Below are 16331 nucleotides of genomic sequence, written 5' to 3' on the forward strand. Positions count from 1 at the left end.
CTGTTTGCTGAAATGTTCTTGAACTTATGCTTGTGTAATGGGAATGTAAATTTGAAGATCTTCCCTGCCCCTGGGCTAAAGTGCACCTGGAGCCTGGGGTGGGAGGCTTGTTTTTCAGTAGATACTTCTTGATTGGCAAGTGAGTCAATAAGGTTGTTACATTCTCTGAGCCAGGAGAAGGTTATATAAACCCTGATGTGTAGCTTTGTTTTGGGGCTCACTTTGAGAAGTGTTCTATGATTTGATCTGGATCCTGGGAAGCCGTTGTCCAGAGCCCCCTGGCTTTGAAAAACCCAGATGTTTATTTGGTATGGATGTAATGGTTGGACAGTTTGGAAAGCTGTCTACTTGATCTGTTTCTGTCTTGATAATTCTGCCTGTATACTTTGAAGTTCGGGGTGCTGACCTTTTTCCCCTGACCGAGGTAAACGATATATGTCTGACTGATTAAAGTAAGCTTGTTAACCCATTTTGAGTTGCTTTCCTTTATCAAAGCAGATCCAAGAACCTGTGCTGGCAGACACCCTGGAAACACTGGGGTGCTTGCTGCTACAAAATGGCGTCATGAACAGGATCTGCAGAGTAAAAGGAAAGTATGGGGACTGGGATAATTTTTTGTTTCCCAGTTGTGGTAGCTGTGATTCTGTGGAGCTGTGGAGCAGGAAAGAATGGCCTGCATGCAGACTTCACTGAGCTGAGAGCAGGAATGGTGAGCTGCCTGCATTGTGACCTGGGCAGAAGCCAGGAGTGGCTACCGCCTGCAGGAGGAGAAGGAACCCAGGAGTTCAGAATTCAGCCACAGGAAAAGATAAGAACTGAGCAGCAAAGCAGGGGCACTGAGTGTGTTTCCTGGCTGCATCCCACAGTTTGGGACCCAGGGGGAGGATGGACTTGTGACTATGGTGGGTGGGATGAAGTGCCTTGGACCCCCAAGAATGCCACCTTGTTGGTTTTGTTGCCCAGTGCCCTCTCTGTACTTGGAAGCAGGGGCTGGAGCTGTGTGAGGGGAAGGCACCCCCTCCCCCCAAGAGAACTTTATTTGGACTCTTGTTTTGAATTGAAGTGGTAATGCAATGTGCTTTGTGTTTGTTTAAGGCCCAGTGGCTACTTTGGTAACTTCAGTTATGTATGTTGCAAATGTGACCTATGATTGTTAATGCTAATTCAAAAGTAAATTGTCTATGCTATGGGCATGAAAGATCTTGGGGCCGAATGTAATGGGAATGTAAATTTGAAGATCTTCCCTGCCACTTGTCTAAAGTGCACCTGGAGACTGGGGTGGGAGGCTTGTTTTTCAGTAGATCCTTCTTGATTGGCCAGTGGGTCAATAAGGTTGTTACATTCTCTGAGCCAGGAGAAGGCTATATAAGCCCTGATGTGTAGCTTTGTTTTGGGGCTCACTTTGAGAAGTGTTCTGTGATTTAATCTGTATTATGGGAAACCGTTCTCCAGAGCCCCCCGGCTTTGAAAAACCCAGATGTTGAAACCCAGATGTTGATTTGGTATGGATTGGACAATTCGGAAAGCTGTCTACTTGATCTGTTTTTGTCTTGATAATTCTGCCTGTATACTTTGAAGTTTGGGGTGCTGACCTTTTTCCCCTGAACTAGATAAATGATACATATTTGACTGATTAAAGTAAGCTTGTTAACCCATTTTGAGTTGCTTTCCTTTATCAAAGCGGATCCAAGAACCTGTGCTGGCAGACACCCTGGGAACGCTGGGGTGCTTGCTGCTACAGCTTGTAACCTCTGTATATTCTGAAGTTCAGGGTTCTCACCTTCCCCTGAACAAGGTAAATGATATGTTTGATTGATTAAAGTAAGCTTGTTAACCCATTTTGACTTGCTTTCCTTTAGAAAAGTGGATCCAAGAACCTGTGTTGGCAGCCACCCTGGGGGATGCTGGGGTGCTTGCTGCTACAATTCATAAGGGAATTTGGTCTATAATTTTCTTTTTCTGTTTAATCTCTTCCTGATTTAGGTATCAGTACCATGTTTGTCATAAGAAGAATTTGGTAGGACTCCTTCACTAATTTTCCCAAATAGTTTGTAGAGTATTGGAGTCAATTTTTCTTTGAATGTTTGATGGAATTGGCTAGTAAATCTATCTGACCCTGGAGATTTTTTCCTTGGGAGTTCACTGATGGCTTGTTTAATTTCTTTTTCTGAGATAGGGTTATTTAAGTAATTTACTTCCTCTTCAGTTAATCTGGGCAACTTATATTTTTGTAAATAATCATTCATTTTACTAAGATTGTCAAATTTATGTGCATACAATTTGGCAAAGTAATTCCTAATTATTGTTTTAATTTCCTCTTCATTGGAGGTAGATTCACCCCTTTCCTTTTTGATACTCATAATTTGGTTCTTCTTTCTTTTGTTTTTTATCATATTGACTAAGGCTATATCAATTACATTGTTTTTTTTTTCATAAAATCAGCTCTTAATTTTATTTATTAATTCAATAGTTTCCTTAATTTAAATTTTATTAATCTCTCCTTTGGTTTTCATTATTCCTAATTTAGTATTTAATTGGGGATTTTCAATTTGTTCTTTTTCTAGCTTTTTCAATTGCACGCCCAATTCATTGACCTCCCTTTTGTCTAATTAATTCAAGTAGGCACTCAGGCATATAAAACTTCCCCTAAGAACCACCTTTGCTGCATCCCACAAATTTTGCTGAATGAAGTTAATGATAGTTTCTATAATTTCTTTTTTGACCCACTCATTATTTAGGGTTAAATTGTTTAGTTTCCAATTAGTTTTTAATCTATCTTTCCATGGCCCTTTATTGCATATGATTTTTATTGCATCATGGTCTGAGAATGATGCATTTAATATTTCTACCTTTCTGCACTGAATTGTGAGGTTTTTATATCCTAGTACATGGCCAATTTTTGTGTATGTACCATGTACCACTGAGAAGAAAGTATATTCCTTTTTATCCCCATTCAGTTTTCTCTAGAGATCTATCATACCTACTCTCTCTAAAATTCTATTCACCTCTTTAACTTCTTTCTTGTTTATTTTGAGGTTGGATTTATCAAGTTCAGAGAGGGGGAGATTAAGGTCCCCCACTAGTATAGTTTTGCTATCTATTTCTTCCTCTAATTCCCTTACCTTCTCCTCTAGGAATTTGGATGCAATATCACTTGGTGCATATATGTTAAGTAATGATATTACTTCATTCTCCATGGTGCCTTTTAGTAGGATATAGTTTCCTTCCTTATCTCTTTTAATTAGATCAATTTTTGCTTTTGCTTTATGTGAGATAAGGATTGCTACTGCTGCTTTTTTTACTTTAGCTGAGGCATTTTATATTTTACTCCAGCCTTTTACCTTTATCCTGTGTGTTTCTTGTAAATAGCATATTGTAGGATTATGGTTTTTAATCCATTCTGCTATCTACCTCCATTTTTTGGGAGAGTTCATCCCATTCACACTCTCAGTTATGATTACTATCTGTCTCTTCCTCCATCCTATTCCCTGTCCTGTTTATACTTTTATTTTTCTCCCTTTCTCCCTTCCCATCCTTAAGAGTTTTCCTTTTGGCCACCACCTCCCTCAGTATTCCCTTCTTATCAGCCCCTTTTCCTTTTCTTCCCCTTCCCCCTTACTTCTTCCCTCCCTTCTAACCACCCCCTCCTTTCTTAGCCTTTCTTTCCTCCTAGTGCCTATAGGATATGATAGATTTTTATACTTAGTGTAGTATGTTATTTCTTCTTTGGACCAAGATTGACAAGAACAGATCTCATGTAAAGCTCCTCTCCCTCCCCTCTTTCCCTATATTATTATATGTTTTTTGTCTCTTCTGGATGGAGTCCTATACCTAATGGTTGTGGTATTCCTTCCTTGCACCAGAACCAATGAGGGAAAAGCTCATATAATGCTCATCTCCCTCCCTTCTTTCCCTCTACTATATTGTTTTTATGCCTCTTTGTGTGGCATAATTTACCCTTTTCGGCTTCATTCTTTCCTCTTCTTCCATTGAAGTCCTTTTGTAGCTCTTAGTAAGGTTTTTTTATTGTCATTTTGTGTAATTTGTACCCATACCCTCTATTTGTCTATAAACAGTTTGCTCTTATTAAACAACAGGGTGTGTGTGTGTGTGTGTGTGTGTGTGTGTGTGTGTGTGTGTTTTCCTTGTTTACCTTTCTATGTCTCTCTTGCATCTTGTAGTTGGAGGTTGAATTTTCCATTGAGCTCTGGCTTTTTCATCAGAAGGTCTTGAAATCTGTTATATCATTGAATGACCATCTCCTTGCCTGCAAGAATTTGTTCAGTTTCACTGGGTAGGTGATCCTTGGTTGTAGCCCAAGCTCTTTTGCCTTGTGAAAAATTATATTTCACTTCTTCCAATCTTTCAGTGTATAGGCTGCCAGATCCTGTGCAATCCTTACTGTGGTTCCACGATATTTGAATTGTTTCTTTCTAGCTGCTTGTAGTATTTTCTCCTTTACCTGGTAGTTCTAGAGTTTGGCCACTACATTTCACAGACTTTTCAATTTGTGATCTCTTTCAGGAGGTGACCTTGGATTCTCTCAATTTCTATTTTACCCTCTGGCTCTACTATCTCAGGGCAGTTTTCCTTGATGAGCTCTTGGAAGATGTTCTCCAGGCTCATTATTTTCATCATGATTTTCCAGCAGGCCTATGATTCTCAGATTATCTCTTCTGTATCTGTTTTCCAGGTCAGTTCTTTTTCCATTGAGATATTTTACTTTTTCTAATTTTTCATTCTTGATCTTTTGTTTTACTGATTCTTGGTTCCTCATAGAGTTATCTATTTCAATTTGTTTGATTCTAGTTTTTAGAGTATTATTTTCCTCAGTCAGTTTTTGGAGTTCCTTTTCATATCACACATTTTTCTTTTTAAGGAGCTGTTTTCTTCATTGTAATGTTTTTATAATTTTGCAATTTTGATTTTAAAAGAATTATACATTTTATCTTCCATCTCTCTAATTTGGCTTTCAAAGTTCCTTTTGAGCTCATCAAAGAATGCTTTCTGTGCTTGAGACCAGTTGCCTGTTGAGGCTTCAGCTGTGGGTGTGGAGTCAACACTGTTTCCCTCTGAGTTTGGTTCTTCACTCTCACAATAGTAGGACTCCAGAGTCTTTGTCTTTGCAGTCTGCTTTTTATCCATTTTGAGGCAAGGCCCTAACCACACCCTTCCTCTAGGGTTCCCAAGCCTTTACTGTTTAAAGTTTTGCCCTGGGGCTATAATTACTGTTTTCAGGGTGGGGGGGTTCACTCTGCCATCCTGATCCCTGGAAGTCCAGATAGGGGCTTTTTAAATTTTCTAGGCTGTAGATTGGCAGTCCCAGGAGTAGCTGCTGCCCCTGCCAGGGGCCCTGTATTTGACTCCTACACTGCTCTGTCCAGTCCCAGCCCTGTGGTGATAGCCTTGGCAGTGGCCCTTGTGGTGGGTGGGTCAACTTGCCACCATATTGATCAGGCCTCTGTGCACCCCACTGTCTGGGCCTCTGTGTACCTTGGTGTCCAGGTCCTCTTTCTGGCCTCTGTGTGAGTTTTTACTTTTTGAAAATTGCTTATTTGTGTGGGTGCCTTTTTTCCTCCACTAAAATACAAACTTCCTGAGGGCAGAAATTTGATCCTATTTACCTTGTATTTTCTTCAGTGTATAATAGTACACGGATCTGTACTAAATGTCAAGGATTAGTTAACAGTGTTTTGAAGGTAGGTAGGAATTCACAAACACAGATCTCCACAAAGCATAGATTATCATTTTCATTGGTACCTCATCAAATATCTAACATAAAATGAATCTCACAAGTTCAGGAACTGCCTCACTGCCCTTTTAGATGTAATGTAGTCCAAAGTGGTAGGCAGGAAGGTAGGAGAGATAACATGGTGGAAAATGAAGGAAAGATTTTCACGGAAGAGGGGCATGCTTTAGGACAACCTCTAGCACTGTAACTAATGACTTTTACTCATTTTTTTTTCCTGAAAGACAAATTTCATTTTCCATGGAACTATTCTGAAAATCATTTCAACTTCACATTACCCCCTTTCCTATGCAGGTACATCCTAAATGACTTTTACTCCAGTAAGTTTAGTACTCTTTAGTATAAAGAAAACATGGCATGTTGGACAGAGGACTAACCTTGGGGTCGGAAAGACCTAGCTTTAGTTCTTTCCCCTGCCATACACTAAGTCACTAACCTCTCAGTGCCACCAGGTGACCTTCATACTCTTTCACATCAAGTTGCCAAACTGCATGGTCAGAGTAGTTTCTATGCCAGGAATTCTCTAAACCTATCAAATCATGGGGTGGGACTAAATGAAACAGGCTAAAACAAAATATAACAATCTCATGTGTGGGAAAGAGAGACACCAAAACAAAACCAAAAAACAGCTGAAAATTTCCAATCCCACTGTCTGCAGGTAGCAGCAAGAGATAAATCTGTTACTCTATGAATGGCACTCATATTTCATTTTGTGGGTTCTAATAAGGGATTGGAATTAAACATTGCAGAATATTGTAGAAGTCAAAAGAGAATGTGCATCCTTTTTTCTTTAAAAAGGTAGATGTGGGGGTGGCTAGATGGCATAGTGAATAGTACACCGGCCCTGGAGTCAAGAGAACCTAAGTTCAAATCCAGCCTCAGACACTTAATACTTACTAACTGTGTGACCTTGGGCAAGTCACTTAATCCCAATTGCCCTGCTTTCCTGCCTCCACAAAAAAAAAAGAAAAAAAATTATGTAAAGGTAGATGTGACATATTGAGAGGATATGAGAAAGACCCTTAAGAAGTACATCAGTTATATATGTGAGAGTAACTGCTTTTTCATATATTTGTAGTCTTTTCTTCAATAAAAGGAATGAGTCACAGTACTAGAAGTTTCTGTTTTTACATTCCATTGGTACAGCAAACAGATTGAGTTCCTTACCAGAGTATTGTCCCCATTATATTAAGAGCAAATGCATTTATAATTTTTTTCTTTTCATTTGATTTAAAGTCAAACTTGTTTTGCAGATTTTCTTTGTGGAACAAAGGATGTCACACATTGTATTACTCATGCTTTCAATTAGTTGTCATGTAGTTTTCTACAATTCCAGAGCAAATTAATTCTACAATAATTTAGCTGAAGTTTCCAACATTTTCTAAAGAAAACAGATTGTATGATCAACCTAACTTTTAAATTTCATTTTTGGCAATGAGAAATTTTACTTTAATCAGCTCAGCCTTGGACTACTATAATTAGTGGCTTATTGTTCAAAATTTGAAGATTTCAAAAGTTGTTTATTGAGAAAAGTGCTTCTCTGAATCTTAATCTCTTCATCTACATATGAGCATAAAATGAGTGCTGCATGACCATGTGACTTCTCAGCTCAATAAGTTTTAATGGTTCGTGTTGTCTCTGGGATAAAGCAGAAACATCTCAGTTGGAATTTAAAATGCTTTGTAATTTGGCCCAGACTTATCTTTCCAGGCTAATATTATACTAATCCTTTTCATTTATTGAAACTTCTAACCAAACTGATCTCTTTTTTCCTCCTAGTATATAATGTTTCATTTCCCACCTTCAGTGTCTTTGCCCCTTATACATAGACTTCTCTATTTCCTCATTTCTGCCTCTTGAAATCTCTACCATTTTTCAAGACATGACTCAAATGCTCATGTACCACTTCCTGCACGAGATCTTTCTTTATCCCCTCCAGTGTGGAAGCACATTGACCTCCCTCCCAAACCCCTTGCCTCTTTAGGCCTCATATTACAAAATAATATTTGGTAAATATTTGTCTAAATTTTTTGTCCCATTTGGATAAGAAAACCTTATGCAACTTTCTTTAAATATAAATTCTGTGCCAAATACCCTGTGCTAAAATCCTTTTCCCATTTTGAAAGGCCTTACTGCTTTCTTTGAAAAACTGCTTGAAAGTTCAGAAAGGAGCTTGGTATCTCAGAAGATGAAACTGGGATTTTGAGTAGACAAGACTAGGGGGCCCTTGACTGATCCACTTAATAGTATCCTCTTGGTCCACTCCTTGACTAGATTAATGAACAGACTAAGAGAAAGAAAGACATATTTGCTTACTTAAACAGAAATATCTTGAGAGTTCACCTTTGACCAGGTAGAAAAATAGATTATTTTTAAAGCTATGAGGAAACAAAAGACAAATGTTTCTAGAAGGCTTACATATAAAATGAAAGGTTCAGAATGATTATTCTCCTCTACTACCCAGTTACTTTGCATTTCTTGTTCAGATTTACTTCTCTCTGTACATAGCTTTTCGAGGGGTATATAAATGTGTTTTTAATATTTATTTTTAACATTAATTTTTTTAATTTGAGTTCTGATTTCTCTCCCTCCCTGCCACCTCTCTCCCACCCATTGAAAAATAAAAAATAAGATATCAATTATATATATATATGAAATAATGTAAAACATATTTCCATATAAGCCATGTTACAAAAAAAGCAAGAAAAAATATTTAAGAAGTAAAAAAACTTATGCTTCAATCTGCATTCAGACTCCATCAGTTTTTTCTTTGAAGGTGTATAGCATTTTTTATCATAAGTCCTTCAGAATTGTCTTGGATCATTGTATTAATCAGAATAGCTAAGTCATTCACACTTGATTATTTACAGTATCACTGTTACTGTACACAATGTTCTTCAGCTTCTGCTCACTTTACTTTGCAACACTTCACATAAGTATTTGCGGGTTTTTTCTGAAACCATCCTGCTCATAATTTCTTTTAGCTCAAGAGTATTCCATCACAATTGGATACCACAACTTGTTCATCCAGTATGTAAGCTTCTTAAGGGTAAGGACTGCCTCATTTTTGTCTTTATATACCCAGAATCTACCATCTTGTCTAAACACATAATAGGTTTGAAATTTAATTGAAATCTTTGAGGTCTATAATTCTATAAGTTTATTAGTAGATAATTAATCTTTATCCAATTTGATTCCATTTTCATTCATTGTTAGTCTTTGTGATGCATTGGATTACTATATTAAACCATTTTTCCATCAACTGTTCAAAAGTATCTTTACAGATAATCTTTTTGGTCAGTTATAATGGAATCACAGAAATAAAAAAGGTCTTAATCTTCTGTTTCCCTCTCCCTCTGGAACTCTAGTAAAGTTTGGTTTTACATCTAAAGTGCTTGCATGCCCTAGAATGAAGTATAAGGATACTGTAGGAAAAGTCAGGGATAATTAGGGTAATTCCAGGGTCCAGTACCTAAGTCTTTGATGGAAGATGGGAAAAATCTGCCAAGAGTTTAAGGGACTCTCTTATTACTGGCAGACACTGGCCAAAATCCCTGTTCCCTTGATTGAATTCATTCTTTTCCCTACAACATGCTGCTTCTTCAACTTTACTGGACTAAAATCAAAGCAAATAATTATAATCTATTGTTCTAAATCAGAGGACAACAAACTACAGGGCCACATGGCTTAGTTTGGGTATGAATCTTAACTAAGAATGGTTTTTATATTTTAAAATAAAATTTTATTGTATTAAAAATGTGAAAATTATTCTAAGCTTGTCAAGCTATTAAAAAATAGGTGGTTGGCTGCTGAATTTGGCACTCTGGTCATAGTTTGCCAATGCCTGCTTTAGATGATAGAGAAATTTTATAAAAAAAAAATTAAACTTTGGACTTTAAAGGCTCAACTATCAGTTTTTAGCAATAGGAAGGTATAAAATTCCCAGACCACATAAAGCTCTAAACTAACAAAGCACTGAAAACATTTTTAAAAATAATTGAACTAGGGGGTGGCCAGGTAGCACAGCGAGTGAGAGCACCGGCTCCAGTGTCAGAATGACCTGGAGATTGAGTCCCAGGCTCAGACGCTTGGCACCCACCCAGAAACACCTGGCCGTGTAACCTTGAGCAAGTTACTTAACCCCAATTGCTTAGGCCAGGTGGCTCAGCCAGTAAGAGCACCGGCTCCAGTGTTGGGACGACCTGGAGATCGAATCCCGGGCTCAGACACTCAGCACCACACCCAGAAATAACTGGCCTTGTAACCTTGAGCAAGTTACTTAACCCTGATTGCTTAATAAAAAAAAAAAATTAAAAAAAATAATTGAACTACCTTTTACCCTATAATGGACAGAGGATATCAAGAGGTAGCATTCCACACTTTGGATAAGTAAGCTGTTAAATAAAGCATATAAAGAAATCATGTAAAAACAAGGAGTCAAGATAAGAGTTCAGCTATCCCAGTAGCACTAGTAAACTCAAAAATGACTCAGAACCAGCAAACCATCTATGGAAAGAGAGGAGGTCAATAAAGGGTGCACACCTGACTTTCCAGGCTTTCATTACTATATCATAGAAATATCTTGACTCTGAAAACTTACTTTACCTCTGTACTTTATATGTTGGATGTACCCAATGCCCCTTCAATCTCCCCTTCTGACTGGTTGGTTTCTCCCAGAACACTCATTTAAAGGAAGATTCCCAGGTCAACCGTGTCTTCATTTTCTCCAAGTTGCATTCCTGATTCTCCATATTTACTCTTCCATGACCCCTCACTCCTACATCATCTCTTTTCTTCCCCCCCCCCACATCCTCAGCAGTTTTTTTTTTTAATGAGTTGTCTTCTTCTATTAGAATGTAAGCTCCTTAAGGACAGGAACTGTCTTTTCTTCTACACCTTGCACAGAATAAGCATTTAATAAAAGCTTATTGAACTGATCTATTCTGAAATACTTCAGTATTGGGCAAAGCATGTGAAAAGTAAAAGAGAATAGTCATGAACAGAAAGAGACATGTGGACCCAGTGTGATTTACTAATCCAACCAGATTTCTTAATTTGTCTTTCTACCTAGACGACCCTTGTAGTGCCTGTGAATGCGTTGGCAAAATTGTGTCCTACAGAATAAACCTATTACTCCCTTTCCTACACTCAATTCCTGAAAAAATAATGTGTAACAGCTGGTGCAGTGGTTTGTTGAAGGAGAGAAGTGTGGGGGTTATGGAGACCCTAACCCAAATTGACTACTCGGAGACCTCAAAGTGCAGATAGGAAGTTTATTAGAATCTCCCGAGAAGCGGCCAGTCCAGTCACTGGAATAATGCCCAGGAGAGGAGGCCGCCATATAGAAGCTAAAGCAGGGTTAAATAAGAAAAGGGTTATAAATATTAACATAATTATTACTAATGAGGCTCTAATCTTGTTGGATAATATACATAATACGTGAAGTTCATTACGCAGGCACAGTAACAATCTTAGAATACTGAACCCCCTTCAGTCTTACCTTAGACACATTCTTATCGGGACTTGAGTGCCCCAAAGCTACTGACTGTTCCTCCATTGGTCAAATCCACCTGCTGCTGCCAGCTCCTTTCCATTCTTCATTACTTTTAGTATTATCTAGGAGTTTTAGTCTGAGAACCAGGGACTGAGCTTCTTTCCCAAGGTTACTGCCTGTTCCTCCTTATCAGCAGTCTTGTTCAGCAATTCTTGCAGTTCTATAGAGACTTAACTCTTTTATGGTAAGCTGGGTGAAAAGGGCTGACTAGAATAGAGCAACTATCTAGAAAGATTTCTAAAGTTTCAAAGTCACATAATTTCTAGAAAAATGGAAACTTAGGCTTAAATCCTAAGGACTTACTTACTTTATAGATAGTCTCTGAGAAACCACACTTTTACCTGTCCCATACAGAAGCAAATTGGAAAATGTCATTTTGAACTCATTCAACATCAAAGAAGAAGCAAATATAGAAATATGTTTACTTATTTAATAGGCAAGGGAATGGTCACTATGTCAATATTTTTCAGCTGAAATAGGAAGAAAATAACAAAGAAACCCAAATATTTTGCTACTGATGCAAAAAAAAGTAAAGTAAAAAGAAAGTAGGACTGGTTGTGTTTATAATACTCATAACCCAATCCCACAGTATGAAAAAAATGAAGATATAGATTTTATAATAGGTGCTATTTGCCCATAGATATGTTTCATTGTATTTCATAGTCATTATGCTCTAATTCACCTTGAATTACAAATCTCTTTATTATAGGTTACATTGTTTTATACTGAATGCAAAAATAATATTGTTTTAAGCTTGAGTTTTTTCCCTGTTAATTAGAGGTTCTTTTTAAAATTGCACTGCTGCTTTAAAAATATTCTGGAATATTAGCGTCTTCATCTTGCCATTTCCATTGTTCTATATCTGTAAACTTAACTTCAAAAGAATCAATGAATGTGTATGGAGTCAGATGTATGAGTTTAAAATCATGAAAATTAAAGAAATGCATTGTTGTCTTCCCAAAGAGCAATGGACTAGCAGTTTCTTGGCTTAAAGAACCTCACAGTACAACTTTGTATATAAGCAAGATAACTGTTATCATACCATTTTTGGGAGGAAGGATATCTACCACAGCATCCCTGTCATATATATACTGAACTACTTCTTGTGCTTCAAATGTATTGAAACCATCCTTGAAACTTAATTGGCTCATGGAACTAAAGGTTCAAGCCCTTGATGTAGTTTATTGGTCATATAAATACAAAAATGCCGTGAGACTTCCTTATGTTTGACTAGCAGACTGTGATGGGCAACATGGGCAACACTGAGGTAGAGGAACTACTTTCAGCTCAATCTCCAGGGTGACCCCTATGAGTATCTTGAATATCCTTTCCTTGATATAGATAACTAAATCTTCTATTAAACATCACATTACCTATGAATCTTGCATTTCATTCCAATATCTAAACCAAACTACCAGAAGCAGGTGTTCCTACAATAATATTGTATATATAGTCTGAGATTCACAGAGATTAAGTAATTTGACTCAGGTCACACATTTGTGACAGCAAGGACTAGAACTCAGTCTAGTGCTCTTTCTACATTAGAGTGGACTTTGCTGTAAAATGCTAAGATGTTTAAGTATAATGATCTTGTTTTACCTCTTAGCAGTAGGTAAAAAAAAGAAAACCCCACTAAATTTCTCCAAAAATATAAGTGGATATATTATCCTTTTCAAATGAGTTATTGAGGCAAAACAAATGAAAAACAGAACAAGAAAAAAAGACGTTAACATTGACTAGCACCATCATTATTACAAAGAGGAAATGGCAAGTCTGATACCTAACTCAGGCAGAAAACACTTGGTTATCTTTCCAGAAAGAGAGACATGGTAGCTATGGACAACACTGGTTTTCAATAAAATTCATTTTAGAATCTTACAGTGAAAAACATTAGACCATTAAGACGCAGAACAGAGGCGGCCAGGTAGCACAGCAAGTAAGAGCACCGGCTCCAGTGTCGGGATAACCTGGGGATTGAATCTGGGCTCAGACACTTAGCACCTACCCAGAAACACCTGGCCGTGTAACCTTGAGCAAGTTACTTAAGCTCAATTGCTTAGGGGTGGCCAGGTGGCTCAGCAAGTAAGAGCACCGGCCCCAGTGTTGGGTTGACCTGGGGATCAAATCCTGGCTCAGATACTTAGCACCACATCCAGAAATAACTGGCCGTGTAACCTTGATCAAGTTACTTAACCCCAATTGCTTAAAAAAAAAAAAAAAAAAAACAAGACACAGAACACTGTACTTAATTTAGGAAGACCTGGTTTCGAATTTTGCTTTAAAATCTATCCAAATAACCTATGATAAATCATTTAAACTCTCTTGTCCAATTTCCTTAAAAGTTAAATGGGTCTGATAATACCTGTGGTACTTGCCTTGCAGGAGTATTATGAGCATCAGATAAGATAATGTATGCATAGTGCTTTAAAAATAAGGTGCTGACTAAATATCAGTTATTGAACAATGTACTTTTTAAACACATTAAGGAGTGAATGGGGAAAAAAACAAGGTTATAGAAAGTTTTGTGTGACACTCAATTAAAACAGAACTTGGAAAAAGTATTTATTGATTAAAATTAAATAAATATCAAAATTTCTTTTTCTCATCAGTAACAGTGGAATCACCACTTTTATCTTCCAGCATGTCGATCTTGGATGCACTATATGATAAAATGGAAAAACTGTAAAGAAGAAAAAAAAAGGAAAGTAACTTTTACAGGTAAAACAATTAGGGGAGAAAAGAACTAAAGAACCAGTTGTCAAGTTTGCTTGAAGAATGGAAGATGTAAAAAACTTGGAATAAACATGGACAGTATTACTACCAAAAATAGGTGATCAAAAGAATTTAAGTAACTACTGACCTCTGTGTCTGCTATCTCAGCTTAATGAATTATGTTTGATAATAATCCTTGTATGTACAGATAATAACCAAGCTGAAAATAAGTGGAGAGAATAGGTATGTATATAGAATAGGTAGATAATATAAAATCCTTTAATAGATGTAAGAACAAAAATAATTTTGTTCAAAAATATTCTGATTATTAATATTAAGCATATATAGGTAGAAAAGTATAGCAATCGGGGTGTAGAGTCAAGATGGCAGAGTAGAAACAGGACTTCTGCAGGGCTCCAGCTTCCACCTCCCCCAAGTCATGTAAAAGGGGACTCTGAACAAACTTCGGAGCTACAGAACCGACAAAATGACACAAAGAAGCTAACTTCCCACTAAGGACAGCCAGTAGGCCATCAGGAATTGGCCAGCACAGCAATCTAGGAGCCAAGCCCAGCTCCACCCAAGTCAGAGGTTTTAGCACCAGGGTGGACCAGACCAACCACCAGGGAGGGACTTCAGATCACCAGCAGCTGTGGTGGTTTCTAGAATTATCAACACATAGATGTGCAGGACAAAGTGAGAGGGTGGAGATGCTGGGGTGTGTGACCAGCTTGCCAGAGCGTGTGGAGGCTTCATAGAAAGCACCCAACTAATACCTTCAGCAGCTGAGAAAACTCCAGCATTTGGGACTAAGCTCCTCTGTAGGGTGGCAGAGTCCTACTGTGGCAAAAAGCCCAGGGATCAAGTGATTGAGTGGCGACATGAGCAGGCAAAAGAAGCAAAATAAACAGAGCAACCCAACTTTACACTCCGATTTTGGTGACAAAAAGGATCAAAGCATGGAACAGGAGGAAGACAGTGAAGTCAGAATTCCTGCACCAAAAGCTTCAAAGAAAAATATGAGCTGGTTACAAGCCACAGAGGAATTAAGAAGCAAATAAGAAGTGGCGGCTAGGTGGCACAGTGAGTAAGGCCCAGAGTCAGAAGGACCCGAGTTCAGTTCTGACCTCAGACACTTAACACCCACACAAAAAAACTAGCCATGTAACCTTGGGCAAGTTACTTAACCCCAATTCCCCTCCAAAAGGAAAAATAAAGAAGCAAATAAGAGAAGTGGAGGAAAAATCAGGAATAGAAATGAGAACGATGCAAGAAAATTATGAAATGAGAGTCAACAGCCTGACTGGGGGAAATAACACCTTAAAAAAATAGACTAACTCAAATGGCAAAAGAGGCTCAAAAAGGCAATGAGGAGAAGAATGCCTTAAATAGCTGAATTTGCCAGATGGAAAAAGAATCTCAAAAGCTCACTGAGGAAAATCATTCCTTTAGAATTAGATTGAAGCAAATGGAAGATGGTGACTTTATGAGAAATCAAGATGCTGTTAAACAGATCTAAACAAATGAAAGAATAGAAGGCAATGTGAAATATCTCATGGTAAAAACCACTGACCTGGAAAATAGAACCAGGAGAGAGAATTTAAAAATTATTGGACCACCTGAAAGCCATGATCAAAGAAAGAACCTAGAAATCATCCTCCAAGAAATTCTCAAGCAAAATTGCCCTGATGTTTTAGAACCAGAGGGCAAAATAGAGGTGGAAAGAATCCACTGATCACCTCCTAAAAAAGATTCCAAAAAGAAAACTCCTAGAAATATTATAACCAGGTTCCAAAATTCCCAGATCAATGAGAGAATATTACAAGCAGCCAGGAAGAAACAATTTGAATATAGTGGAAACACAATCAGGATAACCCAGGATCTGGCAGCTTCTACACTGAGGGACTGAAGGGCTTGGAATGTGATATTCCGGAGGTCATATCCGAGCTGGGATTAAAACCAAGAATCACCTACCCAGCAAAACTGAGTATCATGTTTCAGGGGAAAATGTGGCCATTCAGTGGAATAGAACAGAGTTGAATAGAAAATTTGACATTGAGATACAAGAAGCAAGAGAAGCATGAAAAGGTAAACAGGGAAGAGAAATCATAAGGAACTTATCATCAAAGTTGAACTATTTATACTCCTACATTGAAAAATGATCATTGTAACTGATGAAACTTTTCCCAGAATGAAAATAGTTGAAGGCTATATATATATAGCCTTCATACACACACACACACACACACACACACACACACACACACATAAGTCTATATAGGAGGGTATATGGGCATATAAATACATGTGTGAATG

At 37.7% G+C, this 16331-nt stretch overlaps 1 long non-coding RNA gene across 1 annotated transcript in view; it reads left to right on the plus strand.

Moving 5' to 3' along the window:
• LOC138175943 (uncharacterized) overlaps positions 1–15690 on the plus strand; it is a 56527-nt gene extending 40837 nt beyond the window's left edge. The window contains exon 4 of the long non-coding RNA XR_011172131.1: positions 13944–15690. This is a non-coding gene — a long non-coding RNA (uncharacterized lncRNA). The remainder of the gene's footprint in view (positions 1–13943) is intronic.
• The last annotated feature ends 641 nt before the right edge of the window (positions 15691–16331 follow it).

This window comes from Petaurus breviceps, unplaced genomic scaffold (assembly GCF_028583685.1).
Source record: "Petaurus breviceps papuanus isolate PSGF00001 unplaced genomic scaffold, PetGlider_PUasm1.0 80, whole genome shotgun sequence".
In the NCBI taxonomy this organism is placed as follows: domain Eukaryota; kingdom Metazoa; phylum Chordata; class Mammalia; order Diprotodontia; family Petauridae; genus Petaurus; species Petaurus breviceps.